Source organism: Anoplophora glabripennis, unplaced genomic scaffold (genome assembly GCF_000390285.2).
Source record: "Anoplophora glabripennis isolate ALB-LARVAE unplaced genomic scaffold, Agla_2.0 scaffold131, whole genome shotgun sequence".
NCBI classification, from domain to species: Eukaryota; Metazoa; Arthropoda; class Insecta; order Coleoptera; family Cerambycidae; genus Anoplophora; species Anoplophora glabripennis.
In genome coordinates, this window is record NW_019416249.1 from 550632 (window position 1) to 566063 (window position 15432).

The window sequence follows — 15432 nt, forward strand, 5'->3', positions numbered from 1 at the left end:
TTTTACCATTCCAAAATCTATGTAGATTACTGTAATTTCATAATTTCAATGTTTAAAAGTTATTATCTTAAATAAATTATTGTTCAAAGTTACACAATTTTTTTTCTCGTAAGTGGTCCAATAAGATGCAAATGAATGAATTTTATTTTTTTATGCGAAAACCGTACGTCAAACGAAAAAAATTGAAGACACCACATTTGCTCAGAAAGGAATAAGGATTTCAAAAATGATTTTTACTAAAAGAAAAAGTAGTGGCGTAACATATTTTTCTTCAAAAATATTCGATACAAAACCTGTACAGACGCCACTGAATAAAATAATAAAATTGTTTGTACATCATAAAATGCATCTCAATGAATAGAAGGCGTGTACCAAATTTGAAAAAATATCTAGGGTAGGTAATACCAGTTATAAAAAAATGTTTTTTTCATAAAACTTTAGCACCCTGTAGTTCAAAAGTTAAGACTTTTAGGACATATGTTCATATGAAGTTTTTTTCTTAAAATGGACCCAAGAATAACCTCCTTAAATATTAGCACGTTATTAAGAAACACCCTGTATATGTTCAAACGTTTTCTTTAATACTGTCCATCTTATTGGCAGTACTATGATAAATTATTAGATCGTCTTTGATTACTTTCTTTGACTCCCCCCTCGTAGGAATAATTACATGGAAAGGAAACTTTATAAACTAATAAAACTCATTTCAGAATATACGGTTTTTTTCTCCATAAAAAATGGAAAGTTCTGTTTAGTAAATTTAATATTAACGAAATAGCATATGTATTATCTGTTTTCATGGCAATCTAAACTGTTTCCATTCCAGAAGATTCCAAAAAATCAAGAACTATAGGTATGCATTAAACTAAAACTCAAGTTTGGTTTGTATCTCCAATCGTTACTTTTTTTTATGTATTTCTCTGAAATTGTAAGAACATTTCCTACAATTCAAGTTTTACAATTTTTTTTCTAGACAGATAAGGCAAAATACGTGAATATCCCTGTATAAAAAATAGACAACTTATTTAAATAGAACCTTCTACCAAGTCTACGCCACTGCCTTACACTTTTGATTAACATTATCCTAAGCCATCAAGCCACCCTTGTTATCGCAAAATTTCCGCACACCAATCCCACCATCGTCTTTGCACTGCATCAATAGTCCAAGCATTCTGTCACGGATTAATGTTAAATTTGCAGAAATTATTACCTGGACAAAAAAAATATGACCGTATAGAAAATTAAATTTTAAATTGAGTTTCTTGTTCTTTAAACTCGATCCAATATGGCGAACATGGTTAAAAAAAATCGCATATATTCTCTATATTCCGATTCAGTTATTCCCCACGATCCGTCCTTGAAATAGAATCACCAACACGCGATGAAGTAAATCCCAATACGCCCATCCCGCACGCGCCCTTTCTCAGCCCCGGAGCCCTAATAACAACAGCGGTATTTCCATGCGTGTGCAGTTTACTCGCAACGTCCGATATTATTTGCTCTAGGGCCCGGAGAATGTGGACTGAAAGCCGCAGCTATGTAACGGGTCCTCGGCATCAGTTTCAATAAGAAACTTTCCTTTCTTCGAAGGGACTTTACTTTCGTTCCCCTGGCGTAAACAAGTTACGGTGGAAAAGCTGGGGAATTTTATGAGAGAGCGAAGAAGTATTTAACCCTTGTTCTATTCCATATATTGGTCTCTAGAATCTTAAAGTTAAGATACAAAGTTCGTTTTTTGCCTAATTGGATATACAGGGTGTTTGGAAAAGTTGGTACAAAATTTCATTAAAAAATATTTGCTTGATAATTCAAAGGAATAAAAAAAATTCGAAAAATTTCTGTTAAGAGTAGTTACAAAACTATACTTATTTATAACCGATTTTGATGAAACTTATTGTAGTTAAAGACCCTTATGGTATAATTGTTACCTACAATTTTCATTCCGTTATCTTATTCAGAAAGAGTTATTTTAAAAAATATTCAAATGATAAGACCCCTCTGGAGGGCCATACCTCGGTAACGGTGCTCCGGAGGAACAATGTTTATAGGAACTATTTTTGGCTCTACTTTCAGCCCCTTAAATTTTGTACCAACTTTTCCAAACACCCTGTATAGAAGCTTCGAATTTAAAATTAAGTAGATGACTTGCAAAAGCCTTATAAAAAATTACCGGACTTGTCATCTACTATATTATGCGAAAAACTCACACAAATGTAATGTGTGACCATTTAGAATGAAAACGGTAAATAAAATACACCCCATATAATTTACGCAAAAACGCTCAAACAATTTTTAAATTCATGTGTGCTTCTTTTGATACCATTGTTTCGATTACGACGTGTTAAGGTAATCTTTGTGACGTCATCATGACATTTTTTTAAATGGTACATCCAATTGTTTTATTAAAACTAAGTAGAAAAAACATCCCTGAAAATGGCAAAATGCAATTTTCGAGATAAAAGGCTCCAAAGTTTTTAAATGCAAATTTTTCAATTCTTGGATTTTATTCATCTAAGTAGCCATGCATGTTGACACGTCCGTAAATTATTCTAAAGTAGTTGTCAAATTTTTTTGATGATATTAAAAATGGTAGGAAAGTTAACAGAAAAACAATTAACTGACATCTTGATTCTGAGAAGTACGAGTAGAGACGAAATGAAAGGATCTCTTGATGCACGCATTAGAAAATCAACAGTGAATAAGATTGTAAATAAATGTATCCAGTTTGAGGTCAGTACAGAGGCCGGTCAGCGATTATAGAGGATGTACAGTTTTTCCGAAGTCAGTTGAACATGTAAAAAAACGCCTGGCAATAAAATTTAATGACTTTCATAGCCGTCCCTAAAAAAGTTTTCTGCAAGTTAAAAAATTATAATAATTTGTATATAATGTGTAGAAAATTTCTATTATATGTTCATTTGGCCAACAACATATTTTAATTATTTATGTCCTCAAACAATTTTATTATACTGATGGTAAATTTCGTTTTGTTCCGTTTCAAAAGGTCTCCTAAATGCCATGTTGTAATAATATTATTAACAAAATATCCCTCTTATTTCTCCCTTTCGCAATTGGAATATGAACGATTAATAGAAGGTGTCTATAATAAATTAAAATTACCTGAATCACACCAAATTCCGCATTGCTGTACTGCACTGCTGGGCAATTTATCAACCACTTGTCAACAGCTGAGATTTATTGCCTAGTGGCCCAATGCAGCTGTGTTTATTTTCCTTTGCCCGCGCTCGCATTCTTCAACTGGGCGTACACATTTCTACCACCTCCACGTTTAGTTCGACCAGACCTGTATATGGGTATAGCGAAATAAAAATGGGAACAAGTTTTTCAAATATTTCAATGCCGAGTTGCTGCGTCAGCGACCGAACCTGGTACATACTGTCAACCTCTTGGTTCTTCAACTCATATCGGAAAGACTATACAACTATGTAAGTACGTTGCTTGATGTTCAAGAAAATTCATATATTTCTACGAGACAAATGGCATATAATCATGAGTTTAGTAAAATACATGAAAAAAATAATAAATGGTATCCCTATAAGATTCAGCTAATTCAAGAATTAAATGAGGATGACCCTGACCGCAGAATAGAATTTTGCGAAGAAATGCTGTACCGCTGTAACAGAAATCCACGGTTCATTAACACTATTTTTTCCGATCAATCTACATTTTGTTTAAATGGCAGTATCAACAGATCGAACTGTCGCTACTAGGACCCTAATAATCCTCACCGGATGATAGAAGCACACACCCAGTTCCCTCAGAAAGTAAATGTATGGACAGGAATGATAGGAAACAATATTATTGGTCCTATTTTCATTGATGGAAAAGAAGGTGAGAAATGTTACAAATGTTACAACAAATAATTCCGGAGTGAGCAATGAGCTTCTGTGGTATCGACAAGACGGAGCAACTCCACATTATTCCGTAAATGTTCGTAACTACTTAAATGAAATATTTACAGATCGTTGGATAGGTCGAAGAGGTTTTATCCAATGGCCAGCTCGGTTCCCTGACCTTACACCCCTTGATTTCTTTTTGTGGGGTTATCTTAAGTCGAAAGTGTACACTGTAAGAAAAAGTATGATAAAATTCCTTGAACTTTCCATGGTAACCTATTGCCATGGAACGTTCAAGTAAAATCCATGAAACGTTTATGTAGTATTACATAAAATCTGTAAAATATAAATTGATTGTACATGAATTTTAACTTGAACATTCCATGGCAAAAGGTTACCATGGAAAGTTCAAGGAATTTTACCATACTTTTTATTACAGTAAACAATAATAATAATCCACAGGATGTTGATGAGTTAAACACAAGAGTTCGAGATCAAATTAGAGCTATGCAGCCAGACACCATCAGAAACGTATCGCAAGAATTGCAACAGAGGCATGCCTATTGTCAAAAAGCAAGAAGGATTACAGTTCGAGCACCTTATTTATGTAATTAGTTTTCGTTGTGTTTATTATGCCATTTTGTCGTAATAAAAAATATTTTTCTGCTTCTTTTTTCATTTTTCCAACCTTTGAAGCCTTTTATCTCGAAATTTACTTTCTTCTACTTAAACTTAATAAAACAACTGGATGTCCCAGAGATTACCTAATGACGTCATAATCAAAACAATGGTGTCAAAAGAAGCACAAATGAATTTAAAAATTGAAGTGCCCGAGCGTTTTTGCGTAAATTATACAGGGCGTATTTTATTTACGGTTACCATTCTAAACATTCACACCTAATTACGCTATTTTAAGTTTCTTAGTCTATGAGGTTGGATATCTTTTGCATACCAAGATTTTTTGTATCAAACAACATTATTTGACTTAATTTGACAAGTTTTTTTTTGGACATTTTTTTAAATTTATTTGGTGCAATATCGACAGGTTGAACGGCAAAATAACAACAAAATTATTTATCATTGACATTTCGTTATCCATTGTATAGATTTAATTGCCATCGTTCATAGGTGGCGCACATGTGTGGAATTTAACGTGGGGTTGTTTTTTGCGGGAACAAAGGAAATAAATTAATTACCGCAATGGGATTGCAACCGCAGAAATTTCACGGCGTCCCGCACCGCTTCCCGGATTTATCGTTCCACGGGATACAGAATGCAATAAAAAGGCGAAATCGTGTAAATAGAATGAATTATATGCGAGGAAAAACCGGACTAATGCTTCTGTATCGCACAAAATGGCGACGCGACAAAAAAAATCAGTTTGAAAAGTCCATGGGTTAAACAGCGTGGAAATATATCTTCATTTCTCGGAATAGATTGATTATTCTTCGTTTTTGTTGAAGTACAAAAGAAGTAGGAAATCTTTACGGTACGGATCGGTCGAGACAATCAGAAGTGGGGTAGAAGTTAACAGTATTTAACTATGTCTTTAATGTTACCTTAGCCATAACAGGGTCGCTCCCATGCGGAAACCTCTACAGGGTGGCACTGAAAAGGTAGAATTCGTAGTACCACACGACAGAAGATTTCAAGACATATAAACAGTTCCTATACTTAGACTTGTCATGTCCAAACTCCTTTTGTTTCCAAGATATAGGATGGAAAATATAACATTTAAATTACATGTCTGACGTAGACTGATGAAACTTGGACTTGGACTTGATTTAACTAACATAAGTACAGATAAAAATAGAAGGAAAAACCGCAGAAGCAATTTCATGTACAAGTTTGAGTAATATTGAGTACTATTTGAGTAATACTTCGATAAAGCGTGATGCTCTACCCCTTTTCTATTCGGGTTCTTCTGTTTCTCAATTTAACCGTTTATAATAGTTTTTGTAAAGCAAAATGAAAATTAAATTTTATTTTAAATGTAAACAATGTTAATAATGACATTTTTGTCTCGATTTGTGTAAAACTAGAAATAATATCTTGGTACGGCATTCTCAATTTATTCTTACAATCGCAATCCTTTGGAAGTTTGATGAACAATGTTAAATAAAGCTCAGCAAAAAAATTAAAGGTGCAGAAAAATTTCCAATTTTTTTGTGATTTTTGAAAGGCTGTGACTTCGTGAATAATAGTCGTATTGCGAAAATAGAAAAAGCATCTTGAAGCTTGATGATTCTAGTTTTGAAATCTTGAGATGAAAAATTTTTTTGAGCATCACTCTCGGTGCAATCAAAAGAAATAATGCAAGGCGAAACTTTTATATATATTTTTTTCAAAACTGTTAAATTCAGGGTCATTTAGCCTGATTCCTCAGCTTCAAATTGAGATATCCGCTATTGAATGAAGAGTCACCTTTTTTTATCATCGATATCTCATGAACTAATCGTACAGCGAATGTAAGGTGAGTTTTGGAAATTTGAATCAATCCTCCTCAAGGACCTTTTGCTATTGTTTATTGTTAAAAATTGTATTTTATTAATCTGAAAAAGTGCAATTAATTACTTTTTCTGCTGTTTTGGAAAATTTACGACTACTACCAATGTTTGTAGATTATTTTTTAGATCAGTACATGCCCATGAGGCCTGTAAACATTGAAATCGATCGGTAGAACCGTTTTCCTTTCTTTCCCGAGTCGTCAGTTTTATAAAAAATTAAGGAGCAAGTTTTATTACTCCTTAAACATCAGTAAATGATAATTAAGATGAAAGATGTATTTCCGTTATTTTTCTCACAATTTCACGTTAAATATTCATCAAACATCGAAAAAAAAATTCTAAATTTTGAAATAAAAATATTTAAATTTCCTTTGTACTCTCTATACTAGTAAGGCAAATATAATTTGCTTCATTGAATACTGCTATAGCAATTAGTTAACATGCTGTATTTCATAAATGTTCTGAACAACTTTCATTTTAGTTTATTTTTGTTCTATAATAATTAACTTTAGTTACTTTTCCGTATCAAATAAAATTTTTGTTTTAATACAACATTATAACTGATCTCTTCCATATTTCATATACATGATGATTAACAAATGGTGACCAAAAATGAAACCTCGTATTCTTAAATAATCTTTGAATATCCCTTAACAAAAATCCGAAGAGTTACGCCGGCATACTTTATTCTGAAGAATTGTTTTTTCATTGTTAATAAGGCGCGCGCGCCACGTTTCTCTGCCGCTCTTGGCCGCCTCCGTATACTGCGTCTCTCTCGCACTCACCCGAAGTATAAAAAATATTGAAGTTTTTTTTAACAAAAATCATACACGCGATGTTAGATGGGGGGAGCGTAGCTTACAACCTCACCACGTATCACCGGTGGAGGGAGGGTGTAAAAAAGTGGCCTAAAAACCTCACGTAATTAATGGACGATCCCTTAGTAAAAATAACTTTTCTATTTAATTTATAAAAATGTCAACAAACAAGTTCATACTAGAATACAATACGATATTATAATAAGTATAATATAAATTCAAGTAGAAATGGTTTTGGCTTTGAATAATTCGCTTTCTATTTAACATTATTTATTAAATTATATTATAATTTATTAATATTAATATTAAGTTTATTATTATCAAAAACAACAAACCTACCAGTCAATATTGAGCGATACAAGCAGATCCTTAGTTGTAGGCGTAGAGTATACAGGGTCGGAAAGTCCCCATGGTTCATCGGCCGTTACGTAAGCGATAAAAAAAGTCATAGAAATCCGTGCAATAGAGAAAGATGGCTAAAATGAAGCCGTCTAATAGTCACCGCCCATTTCGCCCTTCCACAAAAAAGATCCACTTCTTATTTGTGCAAACATTCTGTATTTTTAAAAATTCATTCCAATCAAAATTTCTGAGATCATTGCATTACAAATGAAGAAGCTAACAATTTAAAAGAAGCCAAAAAACCCTAGGATCATCTGTACGATGCGCTTACCTATATGTTATTTCTAACAAACTGTGATACTCTGAGTGGAGTGTGGCTTTGCGCTCCCACGTAAAACCCGAAGTTTCAATCGAATCCGCCGACGAAATATGATAAATGTATTTTCCGTAAGTGTCGTGAAACTCGAAGATTACTGGCAAATTGGCCCGTTACTTCCCTACCCCGCGGGGGCGGATAAATTTATAATGGGAGGAAAAAAAAGTATAAACCGTACGGGTCGGCCGTGACGCCTTCCCGCTAACTTTTATTGCTTTTCTTTATTCCGAACTTTCCGAATCCGAGCCCGACGCGGCTTATGCGTCGCAATAAAAAAGTTCATGAATTTATCTTAACGCGGAAAAATTTCGACGTATCCCGGTTCCGTTGAAAAAAAAGTTAGTTACGACGCAACAGTGGGCGTCGTACTTGAAACGATAAAAGGCCAAGCGAATATTAAACTACAACTTTATTTCAAGTCCGCAGTTGCAATACAATACTGGGTCAGTCAAAAGTATGGAAACCCCATTTTTGGGATAAATGGTGAGGACAAAAGGCTCAGCATTTTTCAGACGTAGCCTTGACCTTAAGATCAAGGCCAAGGTTCAAGGTCATATCAAGATCAAGTCGATTTCTTTAAATGACAAGTTTCCTTTTCGATCCCGGAAATGGAAAGAGCAGATTATTCTGCATCCGAATATGACATTAACCATGACCTCAAGGTCAATGGACAAGGTCAGTTCAAAGTCAAATATTGATTTTTACTTTAATTTTTCATTTTTAACTACGGAATCAGAGGGAGTGACAGAACATGTCAAGGTCATATCGGTTTCTGAAGTAGCGACCACTTATTTCGACGCTAGAAATAAGAGAGCGTAGAATTACATGTTACGATCTTAAAAGTGACCTTAAGGTAATGGTCAAGTGATTATTCCAGCTGTCATTTTTTATTTTCGATGATGGAATAGAAGGAACTCACAATTTTTTAGTCAAGGTCACTAAGGAGTACCTACTCAAATATTGTCACTCTCTCTGATACCGTAGTTAAAAATAAAAAATATACTGAAAATCAACATTTGACCTTGAACTTTTCTGCTCTTTTCATTTCCGGGGTCGAAAAGGAGGGTCGCCATTAAAAAAAACCGGCTTGATCTTGATATGACCTTGAACCTTAACCTTGACTTCAAGGTCAAGGTTACCATCGGATACGCCGTGAACAATACTTATACCAAAAATGCTTTCTCTTTGAGATTTTAAGTGGTTTCCATACTTTTGACTATTAATCGACAAAATTGAATGAAATTATAGATGTTAGAATCAATTCGCCTGCTTATTTATGATTATCAACAAAACATAAATTTTTGCAACCAATTTAATTAACAATTAATTAATTTAGCAGTTAGGTACCTACTCATTTATTTTAACGTTTAATTTTAAAGTCGTAATTGTACAATTGTGAACTGATTCCACTAGAGGATGGTAAGTCGCTCACTGCAATGTGCTACGTAAATAATGCTCCACTTTATTCATAGAAATCGTGGTTCTTTGATTAATAACTATTTCAGTCTAAAAAATAATATGATATTTTGACATTTTTAGCAATAACTACCTAAAAATAATCGAATATTTTTGCATGTATCACAAAAAAGGTGCAATCTATCAACATGCAGAGAGAAAATATTTTTAGACAGTTTTCAATATTATCTCATAACTAGTTAAATTTGAAACAGCCTGGAACAAAAAAAAATATGAATAAAAAAGTTGCTATGTCAAGCCTGTCATGCATACAGGGTGTTCCTAAATAAGTGTCGCAACGGAAAACTGTAAATTCCTCTTGAAAAAAGAAACATTATTTTCCTCTTCCATTTTTCTCTCCGTGCTTTCGTTTTCGAGATACAGGGTGTCAAAACTTTAATTTTTTTTTAGTTTTTCGCCAATATCTTAGGAATCGTTTGAACTACAGGACTGAGCTTTTGTACACACATTACCACTATTAATAGCTACTTTTTCGCACCCTTCTCGAATTCATTGGACGTGCCAGTGGTGGAGATTTTAAGGTATCGTAAGGGTTTTTCCCCCCCTAAATTTTACGCCACTGGAAAAATTGACTTTTGACAGCAAATTCTAAAGCGCCAATGAATTTTACACAATAAGAGTTCTCTTGGTTCATTGCTCTAAAGTCAACCGTTTTCAAGAAAAATGACTTTTTATGAACAAAAGCAAACATTTTGCTAACGTTTCGAAAATCTTTTGTAATTCAAAAAATAGGTAGTAATAATTAACAATTTTAACGAAATTTAACAACAGATAGGATTTTAACTTTTTTTTATCAATTTGGCGAGTAAAATTTACAGAAACTGTTCAAAATTACGTCCGTTGGCTTGAATGCACGCATTACATCTTCTAATCATGTTTCTTTCTGCCGCTGCGGCTTCACCTCTATCGGTCAACTTTTCGATAGTATTGACATGGAACGTTAGCAAAAATGTTTGCTTTTGTTCATAAAAAGTCATTTTTCTTGAAAACGGTTGACTTTAGAGCAATGAACCAAGAGAACTCTTATTGTGTAAAATTCATTGGCGCTTTATAATTTGCTATCAAAAGTCAATTTTTCCAGTGGCGTAAAATTTAGGGGGGGAAAAACCCTTACGATACCTTAAAATCTCCACTACTGGCACGTCCAATGAATTCGAGAAGGGTGCGAAAAAGTAGCTATTAATAGTGGTAATGTGTGTACAAAAGCTCAGTCCTGTAGTTCAAAAGATTCCTAAGATATTGGCGAAAAACTAAATAAAATTAATGTTTTGACACCCTGTATCTCGAAAACGAAAGCCTGGAGAGAAAAATGGAAGAGGAAAAAAATGTTTCTTATTTCAAGAGGAATTTACAGTTTTCCGTTGCGACACTTATTTAGGAACACCCTGTATACATTCCAATCAATCAAAAATTAAAGCTAGGTAACATCAAATTTGAATGAAATAGTTTGCTTGTAATTTGCTTTGCACTTTGCTTGTAATTTATCCTGTATCATAAAACCAAGCTTTTTCAGGCAAATATTTATAGGAACTTTTTTTAATGACTTATGATGTTGACTCCGACATTAAGATTTGGTAAAATATTTTAGTTACACCTTCTATATTATTATTAAAAAATAGCATTGTTCATCTGTTGTTGCATAATTAGTTGCAATATTTTCTCATATTTTAAAAGGTCCCAATTCTAATGAAAAATTTTGTTGAAGAACTCACCTTTTTTACTTCAAATCAGAGATCTCTGCTCATACACCAAAATGACTGGGTTTCCTGCAAAAAAATAGGTAATTTTATTTTTCTACAACCATTGGGTTTTGAAATTTAATATCAGCATACCTAGTTGGACCTAGGAGGAATTCTTTATTTAGCTATGCCAAATGCCAGTTCTATTAATTTTGAAATTCGAAGAGAATTCCTGACATTCCATGATACTTTCAAGGTCCGTACACTCAAAACTTAAATTTGTATGTAAATATGTAGTTAAAATGTTGAAAATATTATTATGAAAAAATATCTGTGAGAAAAATAATTTACCTATATTAATTTCAAGAACTTATATAATTTAACTGTTGCCGAAATAACCTATTAGTACCGTCATGGATAAAAGTGTATAGTGACTAACTACTGTGAACAAAATACCTACTAATTAAGAATTTGGACAGCTATACAAAAACTGGTATATATATAATAGCTGGTTTATTTAAAAAAAAACATTTTGGTTATTTTAATTAATAATGTTCTGTTGATGAGAAATAATTATACCTATATAAGCATACACCATACTTGTTCTATGAGAGTAAAAAATTAATCTCGCTTTACCTCACAAAAATCTTTCACTACAGGTATAATAAAGTAGATTGCTACTTTTGTACTACTTTGACCACAAAAACTGCAGGAAAAGGCACTAAAAAATTTTGCACTTAAGAACATTGACATAAGCAACGGAGAAACTATTATCAATTTTCGAATTTCCCAGCAATTTCCAAGTGACTGGAAAGAAATAAATAAGAAAGAAATATGTAGACCCCAAAAATATGTATTTTTTCGGAAATATTTTACAAATCCTTAAAAAATAGTTTAATAATAATCCTAAATTTCCTGAATAAAAATAAGTTTAGAGAAACGTCTGCTAATTGCTACTTGCGAACAAAAATGAAATTTCTTTCAATACGCTTGCATCAGGATCGGGCATACGAATTTAATAACAAAAAACTGATAATTACTCGCAAAACCTCGGATCACCGCGAAATGAAAGTACGCTCGATTTTTTTTATTTTCCACCCAGAACGAAACGAGGTAGACGTCACATAAACAAATGCGCCAAAAACTGAAAGCATGCATAAAAACTGACCCTCGCAGATATTATAAAAGTGGGACGGCCGGCTTTATAGCCCCTATTGAACGCTTAAACCAGCTTTTCATCGCTTTTTACAATATTCCAAACAGCAGTTTTAACCGTAGCTGATATTCTGCCAGGGACGTTGATCGCTAAAATACGTTGCCGGTTTAGTGGAAATTATGCAACCGACACGTTTTGCACAGACCGAAAATTGATAAATAACACGTGTGTTGAATGATTAATAAAAATGAACACTGCAAATTATTCCAATGAGAAATTTAAAATCTATGAAAATTCTATATATAGCTACTATGATAATTCATTAACAAATCAGCAATGGAATCCTTCTAAAAAAATTAAGCCCATAGTTAGTTCAAGGGCATTTATGCTCGGTGATAAATGTCAAAGTCTTCGTTTATAGCTATACGCTCAACCGCATCATCCGATCATCAATAATGCCACAAACATAATTCATTAGCAATATACAGCGATGAATATCTGGGAAAGCGGTCAAAGGATTTTTTTGAAATTGTGGTGTAAAAACGGGCTGTAGGGCCTACAAAGTTAAAATAATTTTATGGTCATCGTACTTGCAGTTGTACCGGAAGTCGATACCAACTTTCTTATTTTAAATGGAACACCTTGTATATTATTGCATTTTTGGAAAGAGCAGATATTTTAATTTTTTGGCAAAAATTGACAGATGCAGACTGCAGCAAAATTTAGTTTTCCCGGAAACACAGGTTTATTTTTTTTGAGAATTTTGTATAGGAAGATATAATTTATCGGATTTGATATAAAAATTTTCCAGTTTTTATACAAGGTGGCCAAAAAAAAAGATCGAATATGAAGTTCAGAAAATGTGGAAAACTCGAAATTAAATGGAAACCCCCAATTTTTTTAAGGTATTCGCAATCTGCACTAAAATTGAGTGTAACTTTGTTAAAGTTTCCCTATATCTAAACCCAGTCGTTTTCATTTTATTTACGAATAAACATTTCCCTTTTCCTAAAATGGTGTTTCCATTTGTTTCACACATTTTAGGTTGACCGTGACAGGTAAATAACAATCAACATGACAACTGTCACAGGTTTATAATTGTCAAATTTATTTGAATAAATGTTCAAAATGTCTTCCTTCAACTTCTAAACATTTTTCACACCTTCGGAATAGTTTCTTGTGGGTCGCAGCTCTAATAGACCCCGGTGATTATTGAGTAAAATTGAGTGATTTTTTTTTACACTGTATGACTACATTTAATTTATTGTTACACTATCTGTATTAATGAAGTAATTTTCACTTTTATTAGAAATAAGGTAGTAATTATATCTATTTTACTTGTAAAACGCAAATAAATAATTTCTCCTAGACATTTAAATATCCGGTTGCACTCACGGAACATAACGAATCATTTTTAATATGGTTCACTTGTTCAAGATTACAATTCCTTGTCCCCATAAAACCTATCCATAAAAAAGTTTATTTCCTTAGAGATTTGTATAATAGTTACTGTGACAACGTTTTGTTAGTAAGAAATAATTATTTATAAAGTTACATGCATATTTGTTCTATAACTGTAAAAAATGTATTTTATTTTATATCACAAAACTCTTTAACTGCCGATATAATTAAGGAAATTGCTGCTTTTACTCGTATACTACTTTGGAAATATTACACACAATATTTTATAGAAATCTAGGAAAGAGAAACCGGATAACTTCCAGTTTTAGAAAATTTCCCAACATTTCGGGAAGAATAAAAACTCCAAATAAGAAATATTTCCAATTTTCGAACTGCCAGCAGATAAATAAATATAAAATGGTCAATGTTTTATTATTAAATAAATGAAGAAAATGTGAAACACTTGATTACATTTATGTCATAAGTTTCGATCTACTTTCCTATTCAATTGAGAATCTCATTGAGCAAAAATTTAAATCCGCACTGTTTATTTTCTGCATGTGTGTTTACATTTTTGCATGAATTTAAATTGATATTTTTGCATTAAAAATATCGTGGTATAAGTAATGTAGAATATTAATATACTATAACTAACAAAATATACGTATGCCTATGTACGAGACATAACTTATACAAAAAAGTATTAATTGTACATACTACTATCTACAGACATGTACAAATGTGAAAATATACATCTGAGATCAATTAAGAAAAATAGCTGGGGAGTTTAGCTATCTTTCCAAATTGAAAATATCACATCCATAATTTCAAAGTGCTTACTGTATACAGGGTGGTGAAAATTTATACAAAGTTTAGGTAACCTCAAACCATAAGTAGTTTTTCTTTTTCAAACAAATAAAATCTTTTTTATTTTATTTTCATTCATTTCCAGATACGGCTCTCCTGATGCAAAATTCTGGCTATGGAGCAGATAGTGGGATTACTAAAATGTGAAGTAGTTGATCGCCAGCATTAGTAAAAATAGCACCTACAAAAAACTTCGACTATTTTAAACATGCTAGTGTGACCTCGTTTTTGAAACGGGTATACCTATATTGATCGCAGGAGACACAACTGTTCAATTATTTTCTACAATCACTTTCATTATGAGTAAGAAATTATTATTTTGTTAACTTTTGCTGGTACTTATTATTACGTACTATACCTATATACAGGGTGAGTCAGTTTTTTTTGTGGTAGAATTTTAACAGTTGATAGAGATTCATTTTTTAATAAGAACAGTTCCAATAAACATAGGTCTAAAAACGTTTCGTTTGTGAGATACAGTGTATTGAAAACAAAGAATTTTTCTTAATATCTTTAAAAGACCAACATATATTAAACTAGTTATGGTGAATTTCTAAATTTCTTAAGGGGGCGATTTAGTATGTATATTTTTACCGTGTAACAGAGCTTCAGATGAGGACACAAATCATCAAAGAAACTAACATAATTGAATATTATTATATATCAATGTATTCGCAATGGTTCCCGCTAGTGAGTGAGATAAATTTCAATGCTCATGAGAACAGAAGAATAATTTAAATAAATGCCAAAGTACCTCAATTTTAACCATACTGTTAGTCTGTCAATATATTGCATTTACGACGGAACTAGGTCAGGCACAATAACCAAACTACTTCACTCACTAGAACGGACACTTAGGATCATTTGTATTTAATTTTCAGATTAATATTTATTAACAATTCTATAATTTGTGTCCTCAAGTAAAATGACAACATTTTACACACGACTCCATG

General features: G+C 32.5%; 1 protein-coding gene across 1 annotated transcript in view; it reads right to left on the reverse strand.

The window, feature by feature from the left end:
- The window catches only part of LOC108904589 (protein-tyrosine sulfotransferase), a 464159-nt gene that overhangs the window by 344079 nt on the left and 104648 nt on the right, over positions 1-15432 (reverse strand). Inside the window, exon 2 of the mRNA XM_018707207.1 lies at positions 11089-11142. The gene's annotated coding sequence lies outside the window, so the exon portion shown is untranslated. The remainder of the gene's footprint in view (positions 1-11088; positions 11143-15432) is intronic.